This window comes from Sitophilus oryzae, unplaced genomic scaffold (genome assembly GCF_002938485.1).
Source record: "Sitophilus oryzae breed Bouriz unplaced genomic scaffold, Soryzae_2.0 scaffold_809_pilon_pilon, whole genome shotgun sequence".
NCBI classification, from domain to species: domain Eukaryota; kingdom Metazoa; phylum Arthropoda; class Insecta; order Coleoptera; family Curculionidae; genus Sitophilus; species Sitophilus oryzae.
In genome coordinates this window covers 1832041-1853960 of record NW_022147427.1, presented here as the reverse complement: position 1 = coordinate 1853960, position 21920 = coordinate 1832041, and the positions used below count along the sequence as shown (strand labels likewise).

Genomic DNA, 21920 nt, shown 5'->3' with positions numbered 1-21920 from the left:
ACAGATGATTGATGGACTGGAAGCGGGCCGATTGCCGATTTTTTTTTGTTCCGGAAAAAAACGGGATAAAAAATCGGAAATTTAATTAATCGATTGGATCTGAGTTGATAGGTTTATAGAAACTGGCAGCAGATCTGGAAAACTGGGTTATCGGGTTAATACATTTTCTGGATTTTCTTTATTTTTTTTTGAAAGCCAAATAAGGTAGGTACTTAATTATGAAAGAAGAAAGAAGGAAATACCATATTAATATATTTAAATTTTGAAGAGATACTCAGCAGGGTAAACCTTAGATTGTTGTTTCTGTACCAATAATTTACGTCAGTTTTTAGCTATAATAATTCAATTCAATTGGATAACACCACAATTGTTTATTATATCCAAGTTAAAGCCTTGAAGTTTTTGCATTGTTATTTTTTTTTAATTTCATCTTACATAATTTTTTTTTTTTTGAAAATCTGTTCTTGGACGTTAGGAGACTATTTTTTTAAGTAAGGGGAGGGGTAAAACTGTGTAAGATGGAATGTATAAAAGTGCATGATTTGTGGAATTAAAAAAATATATATACATTTAATATTATATACTTACATTTGTCATCTAACTTCTATTTTCAGGGTGAAGTCCAATATCCTCTTTTTTAGCAAAGATATGAAAAAATGTTTAATATTATATTGTTAAAACTGCAGATAAAAACGCAAATTCTGTGCACACTCTATAAATACCAGAAGATACAAGTTTGGAGAATTTCACAATTTCAATCTATAATTATGGTTTTATTTGTTTTGACCCACAAGGCAGGTCTAATAAATATTTCACCTATTAAATTATCGGTATCCATGTCCATCACCCTTGATATAAAAGCAAAGAAAAGAGCCAAAACAATTAGCGCTGCTCTTATCGTTGCTCAACTGCAAAGCGTGTCTCCGACGCTTTGCTCCAATATAAACACCTACATATAAATTAATATAATAATATTCTTTGCTTCGCTACTGTTGCTGCTCTTATCGTTTATCCAAAACACAGCCCATTTAAAACTTCTCACATTTAACCGTTTCACTAATTTTTTTCTCTGCAACATCCTGGCAGGGGTCAATAAATGTAAATAAATCTGTCCCTTTTAAATTTCTCTACCCGGCCGCCTGCCGGGAACTCAATTTACATAATACGGTCCCGAAAGGGCTCGGAAAAGGATATTCTATACCACGCCCATTAACTTTTTATTTTGGCCCGTTGACAGATTTCCGTTTTCATCTTTCTGTGTCGCTCGTTCTGGCGGCGAAGACAGAGACAAAACGATTAGATGGTATCTGGCGTTATAAATTGCGAAAGGTGACGATACGACGCCAGGCAATTGATTACAGGATTCGTTTTTTTCTGTATCGAAGCGACGGATGATTGATAGATTAGAAACGGAGATTGGTCGGGTTTTTTGTTCCGGAATGTATGGCAGATAAAATCGGGAATTTAATCAATCGATTAGATCAGGTGATGATGGAGAATAGAGAAAAGCTATATAGAACTTCTAGAGAGTATCTGCGTTATCATGAAAATTTTCTTTATATGTTAAAATTTACATTCACAACACTTTACAACACTTACGAGTTTTGCTTGCCGTATCGGTGAGAACCAGCCCCTGGACAGCCCACCTGATGAAGGGTAGGCCCAGAAACCGGTTCCTTTCAGTCTTAATACAGCATCGACTGCTAGTTTTGCAAAATGTTCCTTATGCTGAGACAAAATTTTTGAACTAAGAGTCGTACGGGCAATATTCAACAAATCCTCACGGAAAGTGTCTGAATTTGCACTATTATCCTATTGAAATAAAAAAAAAATAAAAACAATTAACAATAAAACAACCTTTTTACCTGTGATGCATCTGTTAAAGCTTTACGGGCAATGTCAACAGCCTTTCTCCAACCAGCTATTATATCTGAGGATGTAATTTTTGGTCAATCAACTTTTCAGCTTCTCTAAGTAGTTCAGAAGCTAAAATTAAAATATATAAACCTATTCAATGAGATATAAATCTTACCCAAAACAGTGACTGAAGTTGTTCCATCACCAACTTCATCGTCTTGAACTTTAGACATATCGACAAGTACTTTTGCAGCAGGATTATCTATACCGATAGACTTTAATATAGTTGCTCCATCGTTTGTTACTTCTACAGAACCGGCATTACGACCGCTGGATACCAAAATTTTATCCATACCTAATTAGTATGACTATAAAATAAAATCTTTGGATAAAAGTTTTGCTGTGCCTGTGCCCTGTCTGTTTCTTCAATGGACATTGTGCTTTTCCCTGATCCAGAGTTTTAGTGCACTACGGGCGATACATTTGGGTATTCCCAATACTGGCTCTGGACCAAGATAGGATGCCGATGATCCCTGCTAGCTCATCGGCTTTTCGTTGTCTTGGATGCCGCTTTGGCCCGGCACCCAGAATGTTTGCGCTGTTGCCCGGCACCCCATATGTTTTGAAAAAAATTTTTTTTGAAAGTATAAAAGACTATCAATCGCATACCGCTGACATAACTTTTTCGTAGATTCTAGTTATTTGGGCGAGGTCTCAAAAAATGTTGCCTCTTTTTGCCTGTGCCTCTTTTATACCCTCTCGTCCTTTATTTTTTGTTTTGAAAGTTAGCAGCCCTGGAATACTTTGGTAGCATAGACTTGGTACTTCCAGTCAAATTGTCGTTATATTTATTCCTGTGGCACTCTGGATTGAAATTTAAAATACTATTTTTTTAAGTAGTATTTTAAAATGTCAAAAGTTATCAAGTGATAATATGTCATTTTATTATTTATTATAGGTACCATTTCAAAATCAAATTAGTAGTCAATGACCGAAAACAATTCATTACGTCAATCAATAATTTTAATTTATGTCACATACTAATCTACCAAATTTCGTTTTTTATTTAAAAAATAAATAAAAAGTTATGGGTCATGCGTGTGAGACACTTTTGAAAAACTGTATAATTTGTTAAATTTGCATCTTTTAACAACTTCTACTAAACAAATTCTGATGAAACTTTCCATCCTTGATAACACATTAAAATGATTTCCAAGTATTGACATCCTTTTTTAAGCCCAATCTATTTTAAATATATCTAGAGGTTGTCATAAGTTTTTCCTGTCTTGAGTTCATGCAAAAATTCCATTAAAAAAATAGTTTTCCTGATTTTTTTTATTTTTCTAGGGAACTTTCCAATTCTTTAAGGTAATTTTTTTAGGAAATGATCTTTCTGGTCTGTGGGTTCTAAAAACTTTAAAAAGGAACTCAAAAGACAGTGACACGTAGAAGTTTTCAACTTTATATACTTGCTAGAGAGCAGACAATTTAAAAATTAAATAATTTGCAAGGTTTATAAGCGCTTTCGCAGGAAGGGCGAATTATTCGCCCAGCATAGCGTGTTTTAAAGCCTTTTGTTACCAGTAAGAAGGTATTGGGATTACAAATATTAGCCATTTTATAAACTGTTGAGTGGTATATTTCCTTCTGTCGATATTTTGCAGTAAAAAAGAGAGTCTACAATGTTCTTAAAATTCTGGACCCATTATATTTTCACCCTTTTTAAGCTGAAATTAAAAATACTATAATTTATTTTACAGCAAGGAGCAGGAAGTGACGTCAGGCGTAAATCAGATAAGAACATGTAAAATAGACTAATAAACAAGAGTAAACAGGTTTAAACAGGAAACAACCGCTTTTTATCTTAAAACAAGAGACCTGTTCATTTTTTGTTCAAACCCTTTTATTTCTGTTTTACAGCGGTTGTTTCCTATTAAAACTTGTTTATTCTTGTTTATTAGCCTATTTTACATGTTCTTAGCTGATTTACGCCTGACGTCACTTCCTGCTCCTTGCTCCTGATGCAGAATCGGCCATCTCCCTCTATTTAGTGGGAAAATTAAAGTTGAATAATGTTATTTTGGTTTGTATACTTTTTTATATAAGATTCGTCTAGTCAGCTCAATGATCAAAGGACAGATTTTCAGCAATATTGTGTCAATTATTTCTTGAAAGTTTTGATATTGAGGCTTCAAGATTGATATCATTCTTAAAATATTAAAATGTCAATTGAAGTTAGTGTTAAATATCCATTTTGTAGTGTAATTTCATTAATTTAGACATTTTATTAGATATATATTTTTTGAGGTTGAATTAAACACTATCTATTTTATTTGAGTATAGAAATACACTCTAAGTAGCTTGTTAAACCACATTTAAATGAATTAATAACGATTTAATTCATTTAAAATGGATTTATATCTGTACTGTTTCAGTGCAGTACAATTTAAAATGCAGTGGCACCGTGGGAATTGGGCAGACAATATTTTGATGGATGAGGTTGAAAACACTTTAATAATTAAAGAGAAAGTAAAGCTGATGAAATTTATTTTCCCTTTGAGCATTGCTTTTTTATTATTATTATTTAATTAACGGGATATGCTAGGCTTTTGATTAATAGTGATGAAGTGACATTTGAATAACAATATAAATCGTTATTTATATTTAATAATAATAGGAGAAGTAAAGAATCTGGTTAGATTGTAGTGTCATAAGGTTGACACTCAACTCAGAATATATTATTAATAGTGTTACGGATTCCGTGGGTCCACTATTTAAACTCACGATAAAATACTTAACGAATTTATTTTCTCACTTTATACACAATTACTAACTTATAACACACAACTAACTAACTATTTATAAGATTCCTTCACCAAATTGTCCGATTTTCAATTTCCACGCGGTATATTCAAATTTCAAAAACTCCCTCAGTTGTCGATGGCTCCGGCTTATATACTCTATTGACTGCTTCTCGAAATTTCCCCAATTCTCGGAAAGCGTACTTCTTCATACCAGACAATTCTATTGTCTGATTCCCTTACTTCTCGACTTGACTAAAAGATGGCGCCTGAAAAAGTCTTTTAATTTCTGGCGGATACGTTGCGGTTGTGCAGGCAACCAGTAATACATTTTTAATTTCTGGCGGATGCGCCATTTTTCTTGGACATTGCCCCCTTCTCAAATTTGATCGTCCCGATCAAGGTTTCCTGTCTGGTATCTCTTCAATCGATCCAGATGAACTACTTTCATCTTACTTCTAGGGCTGCGTTGAATCCGGTACACAACATCATTTATCCTCTTGATGACTGTATAAGGACCTTCCCATGCTGGAGTTAACTTTGGGGACCTCCCTTTCTTGCGCTGTGGGTTATATAACCATACCATATCGTCCTGTTGAAATCCCGTAGAATTAGCTCTGAGGTCGTAACGAGCTTTCATCCGGTCACTGGCTAGCGTAATCTTACTTCTCACGGCCTTATGAATTCCCAATAACCTTTCCTTCAGTTCATCCGCGTAGTCCTCTACGTTCGTGGTGCTGTCGTCTGGTGATCCGAACACCAAGTCACAAGGCAACCGTAATTCTCGACCAAATAAAATCTTCGATGGTGAAAGTCCGGTGGTGTTGTGAACTGCACTTCTATATGCCATTAGGAATAGTGGTATATGCTGATCCCAATCTCTTTGATGTTCATCCACCATTTTCGAGAGATGTTCTTCAATGGTCTTATTGAATCTCTCGACCATCCCATCAGACTGCGGATGTAAAGCTGTTGTCCTAGTCTTGTGAATACCAAGCAGATCACACATCTTCTGGAACAGTCTTGACTCGAAGTTCCTTCCTTGGTCAGTGTGAAGCTCTAAAGGAATTCCAAATCTACTGAAGACATTATTGACTAATACTTCAGCTACAGTCGATGCTTCTTGGTTTGGAATGGCAAAAACTTCTGGCCATTTACTGAAATAATCCATCGCCACTAAAACGTACTTGTTGCCCTTGTGCGTTTCAGGGAATGGGCCTGCAATGTCAACAGCGATTCTTTCGAATGGCAGTCCAACGTTATATTGTTTCATTTTTCCCCTGAGCGAGTGCTTGGTCCTTGGCTGGCTGCAACAAGTTTTACATTGTCGACACCATTTCTTGACATCTTCGCAATAATCCACCCAGTAAAAACGATCTCTCAGCTTGCTCAAGGTCTTGTTTACCCCAAGATGGGCTCCAGTTTTACCACCGTGAATTTCTTCCAATACCTGGGTAACTTTCTTCCTTGGTACCAGTAACTGAGTTGTTACTGTCCTGCCATCCGCACTTTCCCACATGCGCTTTAACAATCCATTCTCAATAACCAGTGAATTCCACTGAGCCCAGAGAGCTTTGAAAACTAGCCCTCTGTCCGCAATATCCTGCCACGGTGGTCTCTCGCCGTTACCTTCCTTGAGCCCTAGTATTGCTCCGATGTCTGGATCTTCCATTTGGTCTTTCCTCAACTGTGCCGTCGTCCACTGTTCATCAGCTCCAAGCTTAAAACTCCTTATCATGACAGTGCCTTCACGTTGTTCCGTTTTACAGCAGTGCTTACAATCGGTTTGACAGGGTCTTCTGGATAAACCGTCTGCGTTACCATGCATCTTCCCAGCACGATGTTGGATGGTAAAGTGATACTGCTGGAGCTTCTCGAGCCATCGTGCTATTTGGCCTTCAGGTTGTTTCATCTCCATAAGCCATTTGAGAGCCGCATGATCTGTCCTAATTAAAAATTCTTGGCCATACAGGTATTTATGAAATGATCAACTGCCTTCACAATTGCTAGCAGCTCCTTCCGGGTAACGCAGTAATTCCTTTCTGGTTTGGATAGAACTCGACTGTAATATTCTATCACTCGTTCTTCGCCATCTTGCACTTGTGATAGCACTGCACCTATGCCGATATTGCTGGCGTCGGTATCCAGGATATACCTCCCTTGTTGTTGCGGGTAGGCTAGAATAGGACTTGAACATAAAGCCGCCTTAAGTCTTCCAAAGGCTACATCACAATCGGTGTTCCATTCGTAGCCGACTTCATCACCTGTAAGTCTATGTAAGGGTGCAGCTATATTGGCAAATCCCTTGACAAATCTTCTGTAATAGGTGCATAAACCCAGAAAACTTCTAAGTTCATGTTTGTCGCGAGTTTAGGCCAATCCTTGATCGCAGCGATTTTCTTCTGGTCGGTGTAAATTCCGTCTGCCGAGACTACATGACCCAAGAATTCCACTTGTCGCTGGAATAAGCTACACTTCTTCGGGTTCAAGTACAGGTGAGCATTCCGTATGCGGCCAAAGACTTCTTCTAAATTTCGCAAATGCTCCTCAAAAGTTCTTCCCATAACCAATACATCGTCGAGGTAAACCAAGCACGTTTTCCAAGTTAATCCTCTTAACACCACCTCCATGAGACGTTCGAAAGTGGCTGGAGCATTGCATAATCCAAACGGCATGACCTTGAATTGGTATAGTCCGTTTCCTGTAGAAAAAGCCGTCTTTTCTTTGTCTTCCTCGTCCAGACCAACTTGCCAGTATCCACTCTTTAAGTCGAGAGTGGAGAACCAGCACGAACCTGCCAGTGTGGTTAACGTGTCGTCTATACGTGGCAGTGGGTAGCTGTCCTTCTTAGTGACGTCATTGAGCTTCCGATAGTCCACGCAGAATCGTGTACTACCATCTTTCTTCGTCACCAAAACAACAGGAGATGACCATGGACTCGATGATTCTTCGATAACTCCATCTTCTAGCATCTTATCTACCATTGTCTCCATTTCTTGTTGTTTGGAAAGGGGCACCCTTCTAGGACGTTGTCGAATCGGCTGAGCATGACCAGTATTAATCCGGTGCTTCACAAAATCCGTTTTCCACTGTTGTTCTTCTCAAAAAATACTGCCATGCTTTAGCAGGAACTGCTTGGCCTTCTGTTTCTCCTCAGGTGTTAGGTGATCCCATGGCTGTTCTAGATGTTTTAGTGTTTCTTGGGATGCCTTTTTGTGTAACAGCTGACGACACTTCATCACATCGGGTGACACTTACAGGTTCGCAGATGGCTATCTTGTCACCTTTTGAATCTTGACACAATTCGGGAAAACATTCGCAATTCTGATCGGTATATTCTTGTCAGTGTTCACCAATGACTTTCCTACTAAGTACCTATCCTGTTTGTTGTCGCTACTTTGTACCAGTCCAACACAGCACCCAGCGATTTTCTCCACTTTACCGAATACGATCTTCTCGGTATTACCAGGTATCACCACAGTTTCCGCTGATCTTACATCCATTCTTCCTGGTCCCTCGTCTGGAGATAACATGAACTCTTCATTTCCAATATTTAAGATATTTCTCTGGTGATCGAACGAAAATCCATGTTGACGAATCACATCCATGCCCAAGATGAAGTCATCTTCAATATCTGCCACTAAAACGCTATGCTGGAACTTCAAATTTCCTAACTTCAGTTCGACGATAGCCTCTCCGTACAACGGCCATTTCCCCCGTAACTGTACGTAAACACACTCTTCTTCTCAGAGGCACCAGCTTCAATCCTTGCACTGAGTTAGCCCGCACCAACGAAACCATAGCGCCAGTGTCCACTGTCATTCGGATTCCCTTTCCATTGACTTTCCCGTCGATCACCAAACTGTCAGCGGTTCTTCCTAGATTTCTAATGGAAAAAATCCTTGGGGCTCTGTTCTCCCCAGTCAATACTCGCCCCTTAGTATTGACTGATTTTAGTTTTCCTGGTGCCTACGTTCTCTGGATGGTGAACGGGATCGCATTTGAACGCGGCAATACCGTTTAATGTGGCCATTCCTGCCACCTCTAAAGCACCTTATGTCCTGGAATCTTCTCTGGTTTTCTGTCTGGGTGTTGCTGACTCCCTTGTTTATTAGTAGCTCACATAGTTTGTCGACTTTCTTACACATCTCCTCCAAACCTCTGTGAGTGTTTTCGGGCTGTTCCTCGACCGCTACCGATCTTATCTTCGGTCTAGGGATGGCGCTAAAAGCAGCTTCGATTTCCAGCGCCCTGACCAGTGCTTCGCTGCTGGTAGAAAATCGGGATATTTGCAGCGCCCTCTGTAATTCGTTGTCCCTCAGTCCGCTGATAAAGCACTGAGCAGCGAGTTCCTCCCTAAATCCTTCCGGTGCTTCTGGATATGCCAGGTGTACCAGCCGACGTAAGTCTGCTTCGAATTCCTGCAGACTCTCTCCGGACCTCTGCAGGCGTGTCTTGATTTGGGCCTGGTAAAGTTGACGTCGATGTTGGTCGCCATATCTTCTGTCCAATGCAGCAACCAAGGTTTCGTATTCCTGCTGTTGGGCTGCAGGAATAGTTTGCAGCAGTTCCAGGGCAGGGCCGCGCAGCGCGATGACAAGTGCCGCTGCTTTCTCCTGGTCAGTCCATCCGTTGGCAGCGGCGGCTGCTTCAAACTGGCGTTGGTACATCGTCCAGGTGGTTTGTCCATCGTAGGTCGGGGCCTTGAGGTTCGCAGTTCCATGAACGCCAGATGTCCTTACTTGTACCTTGGTCTTCTGTAGGTCCATCTCTAATTTTTCCATTTTCTGCTGAAGGCGTTCCTCCAGATCTTCTACGGCTTCTTGGAAGTGATTCTGCTGTTCCTGGCAACGTACTTCCAACATTGCTTGTTGCTTTTTTTCCATGTCTCCGAAGCTTTTCCGAAGTCGAATTTCCTGATTTTCTAATATTTTCTGAAGCCGGTCCTGTTCTTCCTGTTTGTCGTGCTGTCGTTGAACTTTGAAATCTTCGAAAATTTTCTCAAGCCGGTCCTGTTCTTCATGTTTGTCATGTTGTCGTTGAGCTTTCAAATCTTCGAGAATTTTCTCAAGCCGGTCCTGTTCTTCTTGTTTGTCTTGTTGTCGTTGAATTTTTAAATCTTCGAAAATTTTGTCTTGATTTTCTAGAATTTTCAGTAGGCGATCCTGTTCTTCTGATTTTTCTCTTCTCATATTCTCCATAAAACCTTCTAATAACTTGCTTACTTCCTCCATTTTCTTCGCTTGCTCCCTTGTACCAACCATAAAAATACTCTAATCCGGTCTAACAATCTTCCAATCCACTTAATTTCTTCTTAAAATCCTCTTGAATCCCACTTCTGACACCAATTGTTACGGATTCCGTGGGTCCACTATTTAAACTCACGATAAAATACTTAACGAATTTATTTTCTCACTTTATACACAATTACTAACTTATAACACACAACTAACTAACTATTTATAAGATTCCTTCACCAAATTGTCCGATTTTCAATTTCCACGCGGTATATTCAAATTTCAAAAACTCCCTCAGTTGTCGATGGCTCCGGCTTATATACTCTATTGACTGCTTCTCGAAATTTCCCCAATTCTCGGAAAGCGTACTTCTTCATACCAGACAATTCTATTGTCTGATTCCCTTACTTCTCGACTTGACTAAAAGATGGCGCCTGAAAAAGTCTTTTAATTTCTGGCGGATACGTTGCGGTTGTGCAGGCAACCAGTAATACATTTTTAATTTCTGGCGGATGCGCCATTTTTCTTGACAATAGTAAGTTTAAATTAATGTATTTTATTGAGAAACTTAAATTCCAAAATATGTTTATTGTATATTGTTTGTGTTTTATTTCGTTGCAAACTTGGGCTTTAACTTTTTTTTTATTTTTTAAATGCCATAGTAGGTAATAATAAATTATAGCGTTTCTGCTTAAGCTTTAAATGCATATATTTCATATTATAATGACATAAATGCTGTTAAATCTCATATTTACTGATATATCTACTCGTAAACTATACTTTAATCAAACATGATTTCCTATACAGGGTGAGTGTTAGATAAGTGCAAATATTTTCAGGCCTGGTAGATCTCGACAAAAGAAACATATTTTCTTTTAGAGTTATTTTCCTTTAAAAAAAAATATTTTTTGCTTAAATTTTGAGAATCGCTGGATCTTTTCTGGATTTTCATTCTTGTAAATTTAATCTACTACCTATGTAGCCATATTATCAAAAAAATTATGTTTTTTAATTAAAAACTAAAACAATTTCCATTTTTTTTATAACCGTGTTTCTAGGGTCGAAATATACTCCTCAACATTAGTATATTACATTTGTTACTACCCATTCTCCACAGAATATACTAACGAAAAAGAAGCCCAAGTTCCTTGTAATAAATCGGTTCCATTTTCGTAGCGCCATCTCTCGTTGTAGCTGACATTTACAGGATAGCCAAAGGGGTGTGGGGCCGGTGGGAATTGTAAAATACACTTTTTTATTTTAATTATTTTTATTCGCTATTTGCAATTTTATTTTTAAAACATATTATGTGAAACAATCACATAATATGTCTTAAAAATAAAATTGCAAACGTAAACAAAAGGAATTAAATAATCTGAAAATCTACAAAGTTTATTGATAAAAAAGTTATGCTATGCAAATTGATATATTAAGTATAACCTCTTTGGTTAAACAAACATTAACAAATCATAACATATCAGATCATAGAACTAAAAAAAGTACTATTACATAAAAACAGGTGATACAATACTTCAAAATTAATTTTAACATAATATCAAAACCAGATCAAAACCGAAAAATCAAACTGCAAACACAACCACCCTTATCACAACAGAAATTAACACTCACTTCCACGGCAAATGTCCAAGAAAGACTGATCATTCTGATTGGTCCTAGTCCGGTCGTAGCTCACGTCGTATTGTCGGTAAGCAAAATCCCTGTACAAAAATTTTGACGATCAGCGCCATCACCCGTCATAATTGGGAAACTTTTGCTGGAACCATTTTTAATATTTCACTTACATGGCCCTGCCATTCTCATTCCAGATTAAGTCAACATCCATGCCCAACCACTCAACAGCTTTCAAGAGCTTATATACATAAATCTTTTAATCAGTCGTAATATTAAACACGCACAGTCTGTCTAGTTGTCTGGCGTTGTTTCTTCTCAACAGACGACTCAATTCCATTCAAATCGTAAAATTTACATGTTAAATTAACATACTCGCTCAATACTTCCAGAAATATCAATTGAGTTATTTTTTTTTCTTAGAACTTAAATCTACCTATTTTAATGTCCATCAAACTTATGTACGAATTTGATGTTTATATTCTGTTAATACTGAACTCTTTTCTAAATATAAAATGTATGCATGGTCCTTGACAATGACCAATGTATAGATACATTAATGATGCTGATGAATTAAAAACAAATACCAACTGAAAAATATCAGTTTTAAGAGTCTATTATGCTGTACAGGGTGTCCCATTTTGGTTGAAATAATACGGTATCTCCGTTATTCGTGAAGATAGAAGGGTGCGGTTTGCACAAACCTGTGCCAGTTTTTTGTCAAACGGAAGATGTCGTAAACAAAATTTTCATAGCTCTCTTCGTTTCTGAGCTACAGGGTCTTTTTGAAAATTTTGCAATTTGGGACACCCCTTGTATCTCTGTTATTGTTAAAGGTATTGAAACAGTGAAAACTGTTTATTGTAAAACTTTTTACGTAGAATACACTGGCATAGTCTGTTATTCTACCAAAAAAATATTTTTAAAGATATAAACTAAAGTTATGTTTTCTTAAATGGAACACCCTGTATATTAATAAATTATATGATCTGGCTTGCCATAAGCTTCTCAAAAATATATAACACTCTATATTTATTTTCATTATTTAATGCAATATTTAAAAAAATATATTAAAAGATCATATTTATTAGTAGGCCATGATTGATAATAAAAGAAACTAAAGAATTATTAAAAGTAATACTGCTATCTGTCTCTTGTTTTATTTTGAGAGCCACTAATTAATTCTTTGTATATTAGGGAAACTTAAATCTCTACCGCTATTTCTAATTCTTGGAAGCTAGCGTATCGGAACTTTTAAATATTCTTTTAGCTAATTTACGTCAAATATACTTTCAGCTAAGATGGGACTTAACTTACAACGAAAATATTAGAATTTTGTTAAATTATTTAATATTTCTCAAATCGATGAATTGGAACCAATGTAGCCATATGATGATTCCCGGATTTGTCCGCTCTCGATTTCGATGTCGAACACCTGGAAAATGCTTTAATAATGCAAGCTTTTAGATATTTGCAAACCCATCTCATTATAATAAATTCCGTTATAAAAAAGAGAAAAATATATTCAGAGGTTCAGTGGTAAAAGTTCAAAAGTAAAATATATCAGTCCCAAATTAAAATTTTAATATGTGTATGTCTATTTTGGTAAATACCATTTTGATTTTGTTATTTATCACGGCCTACTAGTAAGAAAATTATATATTTTAAATATTGCAGTAAATAGTGAAAATAAATATAGAGGGGTATATATAATTTGAGAAGCTAATAGCAAGGCGGATCATATTATTTATAAATATACAGGGTGTTCCATTTGAAAAAACATAACTTTAGTTCATATTTTCAAAAATATGTTTTTCGTAGAAAAACAGACTACGCCACTGTATTCTACGTAAAAAGTTCTACAAGAATCAGTTTTCGCCTTCTCGATATCATCTATAATAACGGAGATACGGGTGCTGTCCCAAATTGCAAAATTTTCGAAAAGACCATGTAGCTCAGAAACGAAGAGAGCTTTGAAAATTTTGTTGACAGCATCTTCCGTTTAACAAAAAAGTGGCACAGGTTTGTGCCCCTTTCTATCTTCACGAATAACGGAGATACCGTATGATTTCAACTAAAATGGGACACCCTGTACTGTTTGATCGCTCTCAGGGGTCGGGTAAAGCGAGTGTGTGGCCGAAAGAAAAATATATATTAAATATTTCAGAAATCTGCCTAAAGCTTAGCCCGATCCTGTCGTGTTAAGCTACATCAAAAATTCCAAACACACATGCTTTGATTAAGGCTTGATTAAGATTTGCAGAGCTTCAGCATTTACCATAAAATAGCGAGCAATTTGTTACAAAACCATAGAAATTATATATCTCTGTAATCACATCTTATGTTTGGACTAAATTTTCTGGAAAATAAAGATATAATTTACAATTCCGTTACTATAGGAAATAGATTGAAGTTTAATCTATTTCCTATAGTAACGGAATTGTAAATTATGTCTTTATCTTCCAGAAAATTTAGTCCAAACATAAGGAATATTTTGTTGATGTTTGACCGTCAAAATCTTAAAAATAAAGAAGTTGTCTAAAAATGTGCTACAATACGGATATAGTATAATCCTTTATCTTTAATTTCCTTCTTCATTTGTGTAAAAATACCTAGCCAGTTTTACATAAAACGTTAAATCTTCTTTCTTCTTATCGCGCCCTCTCCTGCCGAAGGTTGGCGATCCAAATGGCAATTGTGGCTCTCGAAACTGCAGGCCGGAAGCTTTCCGCAGACGAGCGTTCAAACCATCTCCTTAAATCTTTTAGCCATGAGTTCTGGCGTTTTCCTACTGATCTTTTCCTTTGCACTTTGCCCTCTATTATGAGGCGCAGCATTTCGTATCTATCATCTCTCATCACATCACCCAGGTATTGCATTTTTCTTTCCTTGATGGTGTTCAGTATTTCTTTTTGTTTCTGCAAGCGCTGGAGTATTTCATCGTTGGTGATCTTTTGTACCCACGAGATTGTAAAAAATGATCGTCTTGTAAAAAATGATTTCATACTCACGAAGATTTTTCTCGCTTGCTCAATTGTTGAAAATATTTCCGTTTACACGTTAAATGCCGAACGCTTATTTTGCTACTTTTTTGGATTAGTGAAATGAAACTCTTAATATTTTAATTCATATTCATTTCGATTAAATAAATCAGTTAGTGAAATCGTTGATTTAAAACAAAAAAATCTGGAACAAGCGACCCATCTCAAGACGTCCCGCTGCACACCAGTTCGTAACAATATGTTTGTTTAAGTGTTTATGACGTTTTATTTTATTGCTCTGCGACAGCCGTTTGCCTCCGAATCGTTTCAGTTTGGAGTTTAGCTTGGATAAATAAACACCAACGATGTCGTAGAGATGGATGGAACTGTTCCAGGTCATTTGAATAGAGCTTCGACCGTGATCTAAATGAAATGTCTCTAGCTTTTGTTTAGGATACAAAATAACTATGCGATGAAATATTTAGACGTTTGACAACAGACACATGACGGATTTAAGTTTGAACTGATACTAGTTTAGTCGTTTTCGTTTATTAATTTAATGTAGCATAGTTTGGTGTGGGTGAGTTGATTGATGACGTTTAAAAGTTAACGAGTTTAATTTTTGTTTAGTACCTATAGATTTATCTAAAGTTGTCAAAGAAAAGCGTTACACAAGACTTTTCATGCAACACATTTTTCCTTATCAGAACCAGTGGAAAAAATATATAAAAACAGCCTTTATAAATTTAAATTTTTAAATTTTTGTATAAGGTGATTTACAATCCTACATTTTAAAGCAAAATTTGCGAGAAAATTTATGGCTTTTGGCTTTTAGACTAGTTTATATTTGTTTTTTTAATGACTACCAAAATTACCGGTATTTGAAGATTATTTACCGATAATATATACTGCGTTTTGAGAACATATAGCCGGTATACCGGATGTACCTGCTAATTTCTCTATTTTAAATAGAAATATACAGTTTGTCCCCGGATTATCTTTACAAGAGGAAACGCTTTTTAACTAACGGCATTTTGAGAAAAATGCATTCTTCATAAAATGTATTGCTTGATCCCAAATGGTTAAGTAATAATGGTTGGTAAGGGGGTATGGGAGGGGGTTAAAAATTTAAAAAAATCGCAACTCCAAAATTACAGTAGCTAGCGAAACGCGGTTTTCAATTTAAGATTAGGAATAATATTTGCAACAAAATTTGTAATAACATCAAAATCAGTCAAAGTCGCAGTTTTTGAGATATTCCGTGTTTCCGTAGTCCGTTTTTGAGAAAATCCGTGTGGAGAACTCCAAACTCCCATCGGACGGGGCCCCAGATGGCGGGTAGGGGAAATAACCGCGGCTCAAAATTGGGAAAATTGGGAAACTAAAAGAACTGCCTACCAACTTTTTATTAACATATTTTAGTATGGGCGGCTATACGTGCCTCGCGGCGCCATTTTTTTTTCTATTATACTATCCTAAGGTCCACCGTTTTTACTTACATATATATTTATACCATACCCATATCAGTTCTACCTTATTTGGTTACTCTCTTCGACACTATATCCCTATAATTTCATCCCATTAACCTCCCATCGCCCTCTGCATCACGAAATAATTAATATCCTTACTGTTTATAGCTCAATGCGTGGCCAGATATACGTTATTTATTTTGTTAAACAATACGGCGATGCCAATTACTTCGATATTTTCCAGCGCGGATCGTGATCGAAATCGGCGATGTGTGGGTTCCAGTGTGGTCCAACGTAAGTATATGGTCTCTCGAGCTTTCCAATAAATATATGATGAACGGGGTTGGATTGTTTGACAAGAACGTCGCGTCTGTCGCCACGAATACGTAATAAAGCTCCTTTATTTGGGCTAGGGATGGGTGGTATCGACAAATTTCTCACATATTATCTGGCATTTGAAATACATAATATGTTCAATCATAAATTTCCTCTATATTTGGTAATTTTTTATAAATGATTGTGGGTGAGATTCTTTAAGTATTAAGAACATTTAATGACACGTTAAATTTCTTTTAATAGAGTACAAAATAATATACTTTTTTGACTATATTATAACCGGAGATTTTATGTCACACCAAGCCAGTTTATGTTATTTAATTTCTATGGAAGCACCTGTTCAATTTCTAAAATTATTAAAATTAAATTATTATTGTTAATCAATTATTGTTGTTACATTGATATACAGGGTGAATTTTAAATAAGTGCATATAATTTTACAGGTGGTATACCGGGTGTGTCTCAAAAGTGGCTCACTCCTAAACATTTTTATTTTTTTGAGATAAAAAAGCGAAATTTGGTATGTTAGTATATGACAGAAATTAGGATTGATTGACGTATTCAATTGATTTTGGTCACTTCCCGTTTCACCGGATATTACTAGAACTTTTGATTTTTAAATGACATCCTCGCTATATAAAAATAACACTCTGAATAGAAGGACATATCATGTGTCAACTTTTGACATTTTCGCATATGGTTTATTTGAAATTGTAACATACGACAAATTGACTCGAAATACCAAGTGTGTTGTATCAAATTATTCGTAAAAAATGCTTTTTTCAAATATGCTGATGAGCCACCTTCGTTCCATTTAAAAAAAATTGAGATATGATTAAAAATACGATTTGGGCATCTTTTAACCGGCCAGGACAAGACACGAAAAACAGACAATCAAATCTATTTTTCCAAGGCTCCTTGATTAAAAATTAGTGTTTTTAACACAGCCATGGCACTCTAGATTGATATTTAAAATATGATTTTCTTTTGCGAAAATGTCAAAAGTTGACATATGACATGTCAACTTCATACTATTCAGAGTGTCATTTTCTATCGAATAAAGTAAAAATATACCGAGGGTGCCATTTCAAAATCAAAAATTAAAAAATACGTCAATCAGTCCTACTTTATGGTATATACTAACATACCAAATCTCGTTTTTATTATCTGACAAAATAAAATAGTTATAGGGGTGAGCCACATTATTTGAGACACACCCGGTAGACGTGTTGTTAGACAGAAAAAGAACTGAAAAAGAACAGAAACTGAAAAGCAAACAAATCCAATTTAACTTTCACAGATGGATAAAAAATTAAAAAAAACACTACGGACAAAATAATCTAAAAAAGTAAAAATCAATTTCATTCGTCTGGAAATTCAAACCGTAGCTAGAGTGGGTCAAGGTTTTTAGAAGTTATGTTATGATAAATAATATTTTCCCTACGCTGAAAAAGTTTTTTATATTATTTCTAGCTACATATACTACATATTAGAAAATAAAATTAGAGCTCATTTGAACCGTCTACTGTCTACGTCATTGAAAAAACAAACAGAAATAGAATGTCACGGTTTCGTTTAATAGAGACACAATATCTGAATGACACTGGAATCAGCCGTATAGCTCGAAACAATCGGAATCGATTGAATTAAAAAGAACCAGCCAAGCTCGAAAGAAGTAATTTCACCCGATTAATCGGTGAAAATGTCAGCGCATTTTCGCAAAAAAAGTCGAACAATCTCAGGAAGATTCTTTATGCCGTTCGCCGTGTTCTTCGTCGGATCGACCGCAAAACCACCGAATGCAACGTATCGAATTGGCCGAGGATAAATTACGATAATTGGACCGAAGTCGATCTTCTCACGTTGGGCTGCATCGTGGTAAAAAATATTAGGGATGGGCAATGGTTAAATATCGATGCAACTATTACTACATACCGTGCTGGCAACTCTTACTTTTGGGTCGGTATTTACATATTATTAAAGCCGGTCCCACACGATGTGTCGAACACTTTCCAACGTTGGATACATGAACACAGCCACATCGTATAGGAGACACACTTGTGAATTGCAATATTGTCGAAGCCTATGCCAAATGATGCGTCCAACGTTGGTTCCGACGTTGGAACCAAGGTTGGAAGCATCGTGTAGGACCGGCTTAAGTCGGAGTGAGAGAAATGCGACGGTGTGCTGTTTGCTGTTGCGGCGTTGTCACATTTTGCCGGTACGCCGTTCCCTATCAAGTAAAGTAAAATCACGATCGTAAACCACTTATTAGCTGACCATGCCAACAGGTATGGTAGGCTATTAAGATCCAAGGATACTATAGAGATAAGGATAGTTCGATTCCTATCTTCCTGTACTGTCAGTTTTTTTAAGTTTTCTAGGGACCGAGTTGAAGTTCGCGCTAAAGATTTTAGACAGTGACAGTTATTTTTGCGTTTGACGGACGAGCGCACAGTGCAGTGGAAGATAAATCTAGCGGGACAAAACCGTTTGGTTAGAAATAAGCCAAAAATGTGTACTGATAAGAATAAATAGTAGACATTCCAATTGATATAAAAATGCATGAATTATTTTTTGGTCGTGTATATTCTTTGTATTTCGATACATTTTTATCAAGCAACCAAACATTTCCCATTGTGCATTTTTGTGTACTTCTACATCTAAAATCACGTGATTTTTATTCCACCACGGTACTTATTAGGATATTTTCTTTGTCTTGAAAGCGTTTTTTATTTGATTATGATTTCAGCGAACTTCTATTATACAGGAGTAGATCGCCAACAGGAAAAGAATGTAAAAAAGGATGACATTTATCGTGCAAGGTTACTCAAAATGCTTAAATAGCATGTTAAACTTTTATTTAATTATTGTGTATCGCGTGTAATCGTTATCGTTCCGTTTTAATGCCACTTTAATAACAGGTTTAAGTCTTGGATTCTGAAAGTTAGAAAGGTTAATTTTAAGCATTGTGGCTTGGAAAAATATGCTGCTCTTTAAAAGAGTAGTTTGTAGGGTCGTTACAGTAAGTGCCTGTAATTTTGTATGAGCAACAATTGTTGAATGTTCAGTAACTTATCTGTTAATGCTAGTTTTTTTCCTAAGATTATTTTTATATTATGACCAAAAAGCCTTATAATCAAATGTATATTGTATGATGACAGCTAAACAATTTTTATAGGAAATTACATTATAATTTTTTAGTCTCTAAGCCATACCTTTGACATTATTATACATGATGTGCATACATTTATGCATTCATTTAGTCGTCGTGTTAATTTTTCTTATTAATTAAAAATCATTAATTCTTATTAAGATCGGCAAAAAAAAGTTTTTTTAATTTCACTCAAAATGAGTTATTTGGGTCATGAATGACCTAAATACAAAATATTTTCATGGTGTCTGTCTGTCTGTCCGTCTGTAACACGATAACTCAAAAACGGCTAAACCGATTTTAACCAAATTGGCACAAAATATTGTGGCACCCGAGAATCGGACCATTAGTTTTTGGTGGGGGTCGGTTGTTAAGGGGGTATGGGAGAGGGTTAAAAATTTTAAAAAATCGTAACTCCAAAATTACAGTAGCTAGCGAAACGCGGTTTTCAATTTAAGATTAGGAATAATATTTGCAACAAAATTTGTAATAACATCAAAATCAGTCAAAGTCGCAGTTTTTGAGATAAAAAAAATATCAAATATCAAGTTCAAGTACTGTAGAGTAATTACAAAATAAAACACTCACTACAATACACTAAAACATTTTACATTTAACATTAGGCGCGCGTAAGCGCGTTTTGCTAACCCTGTTAGCATCATCAGCAGATAATTAAAACTGTCAGTTTTAAACCAGTTTTAATCATTTGCTGATGATGCTAACATGGTTAGCAAAACGCGTGTCCGGTGTTAAAAGTAACGTGTTTAGGTGTATTTGAAAAAAAAACGTATCTAAAGAACATTCATTATTGTTATTTATAAACGTATCAAAATTATAGTATGACATTGACAATTATGTTTTAAATATGATCAAGCTGGCAGTATTATTACATTGATATGTTACCGTATTCCTGTAGTAGTACAGAAATAATTTTAGAAGTTATCGAAACTGGACCTATAATCTTTAAAAAAATAGTTTTTATAGGTTGATTAGGTTGATTTAACTTTCTTGACTATTAACATTGATTTACATGTCAACATATAATTTTCCAACTGAACTTCATGAGCATCCCTTGCTTGTATTGTTCATTTCTGACATCCAAAAGTCTCTAGGTTTGTAAAATGCTGACAGAATGAACTAAGTTGATGACCTTCGTCATATAAAATTTGGACAAAAACTATTCCTGGACTACCAAAAAAGAAAGGAAATATTTTCACGTCAACTAATTTTCCATGCTACCAAGGAAGGTTATGTAAATCAAGTACAAGTTTATTCGCTTCTTGTAATTTGTCCTAAAACGAAGTGGACTAATAAGACCCTGTTCTTCGTTTAGTAATATTAATAATTCCATAGTTTTTTATATACGACAAGGAAAACGCCGTCACGCGTTTTTCCGATCCGTCTTTCGGGAAAAACAAACAAAACTCCCCTAGTTGCGAATTTTTGCAAAGTCATCATCAGGACGACAGTCGTTATATGATGGATTTTTTACATTTTTGTCGTTTCTAATTTTTCATTTTACTTTAAGTGCATTAATTTGGAATAAAAGAAACATTAGCTTAATTTGTAGCGTGTGTTCTTGATTTTCAACTTTTTTTTTTCTTTCACAAGCAACATTACTTTCTAGTAATGTGTGTTCTTCTTTCTAGAAGAACACTAAATAATAAAAAGGAAAATTTCTAGTAAAATCTTTGTCAGAGGGGTAGGCAAACTTAATTGTACATTGAAGAGTCTCCAATGTTCAATATTAATTTTGTCTCACCCTGTATAACTTTTTCGGGTCAAGTTTTAATTTGCTTTAAAGTACAATGGTTATTTTAACTACATATTAGGGTATAACGGGCAAATTAAAATGTATCCTTTATTTTTTGAAAATGTTAAATAGATAAGCCAAAAGCCTCATATTTTAGTCATATCCCAAGCAGCATTTGGACGTCGGGACAACGTTGTGTCATGCGACCAAACGTCGGGGCGCAACGTCGGCACAACCTCGTGCCAACCCTAGTCTGCACTAGTTTGGAGAATAATTTTTGGGTCGAAACGACGTTGGATACCGACGTTGGCTAGTAGCCTAATTTAGTACAAACTGCAACGTTGATTAAAATCCTAATTCACAGAAATACAAAATTAATATGGCGTCTAAGTCGCGTTTTATCCTAAATTGGGATAATTATAGTAAAAATATTATTTTTATGATTTAGTTAGAGACATATGTCAGATGGCAGTGAAGGAAAACAAAACAAAAGTATTTAAGTGTGGAGGATGTTTGAAGATCATAATTATTGAAACACTATAACCGACTCTGTAACTCGTTACCCAAGGCAAAAAAGTTAAACGCAAACAACTTTATTGATAAATGTATTGTTTCTACTTTGAAAAATACTAATGGGCCTTAAAATTAAAGAAGTTTTAAAAATTTTCTTGAATTTTTTTTAGTAAAATGAGAATAATTTATT

The 21920-nt window shown here is 35.7% G+C and overlaps 1 pseudogene; it reads right to left on the bottom strand.

Annotated features, from left to right (window-relative positions):
- Positions 1 to 824: 824 nt before the first annotated feature.
- Positions 825 to 2210, bottom strand: LOC115888943 (annotated as a pseudogene).
- Between the last annotated feature and the right edge of the window lie 19710 nt (positions 2211 to 21920).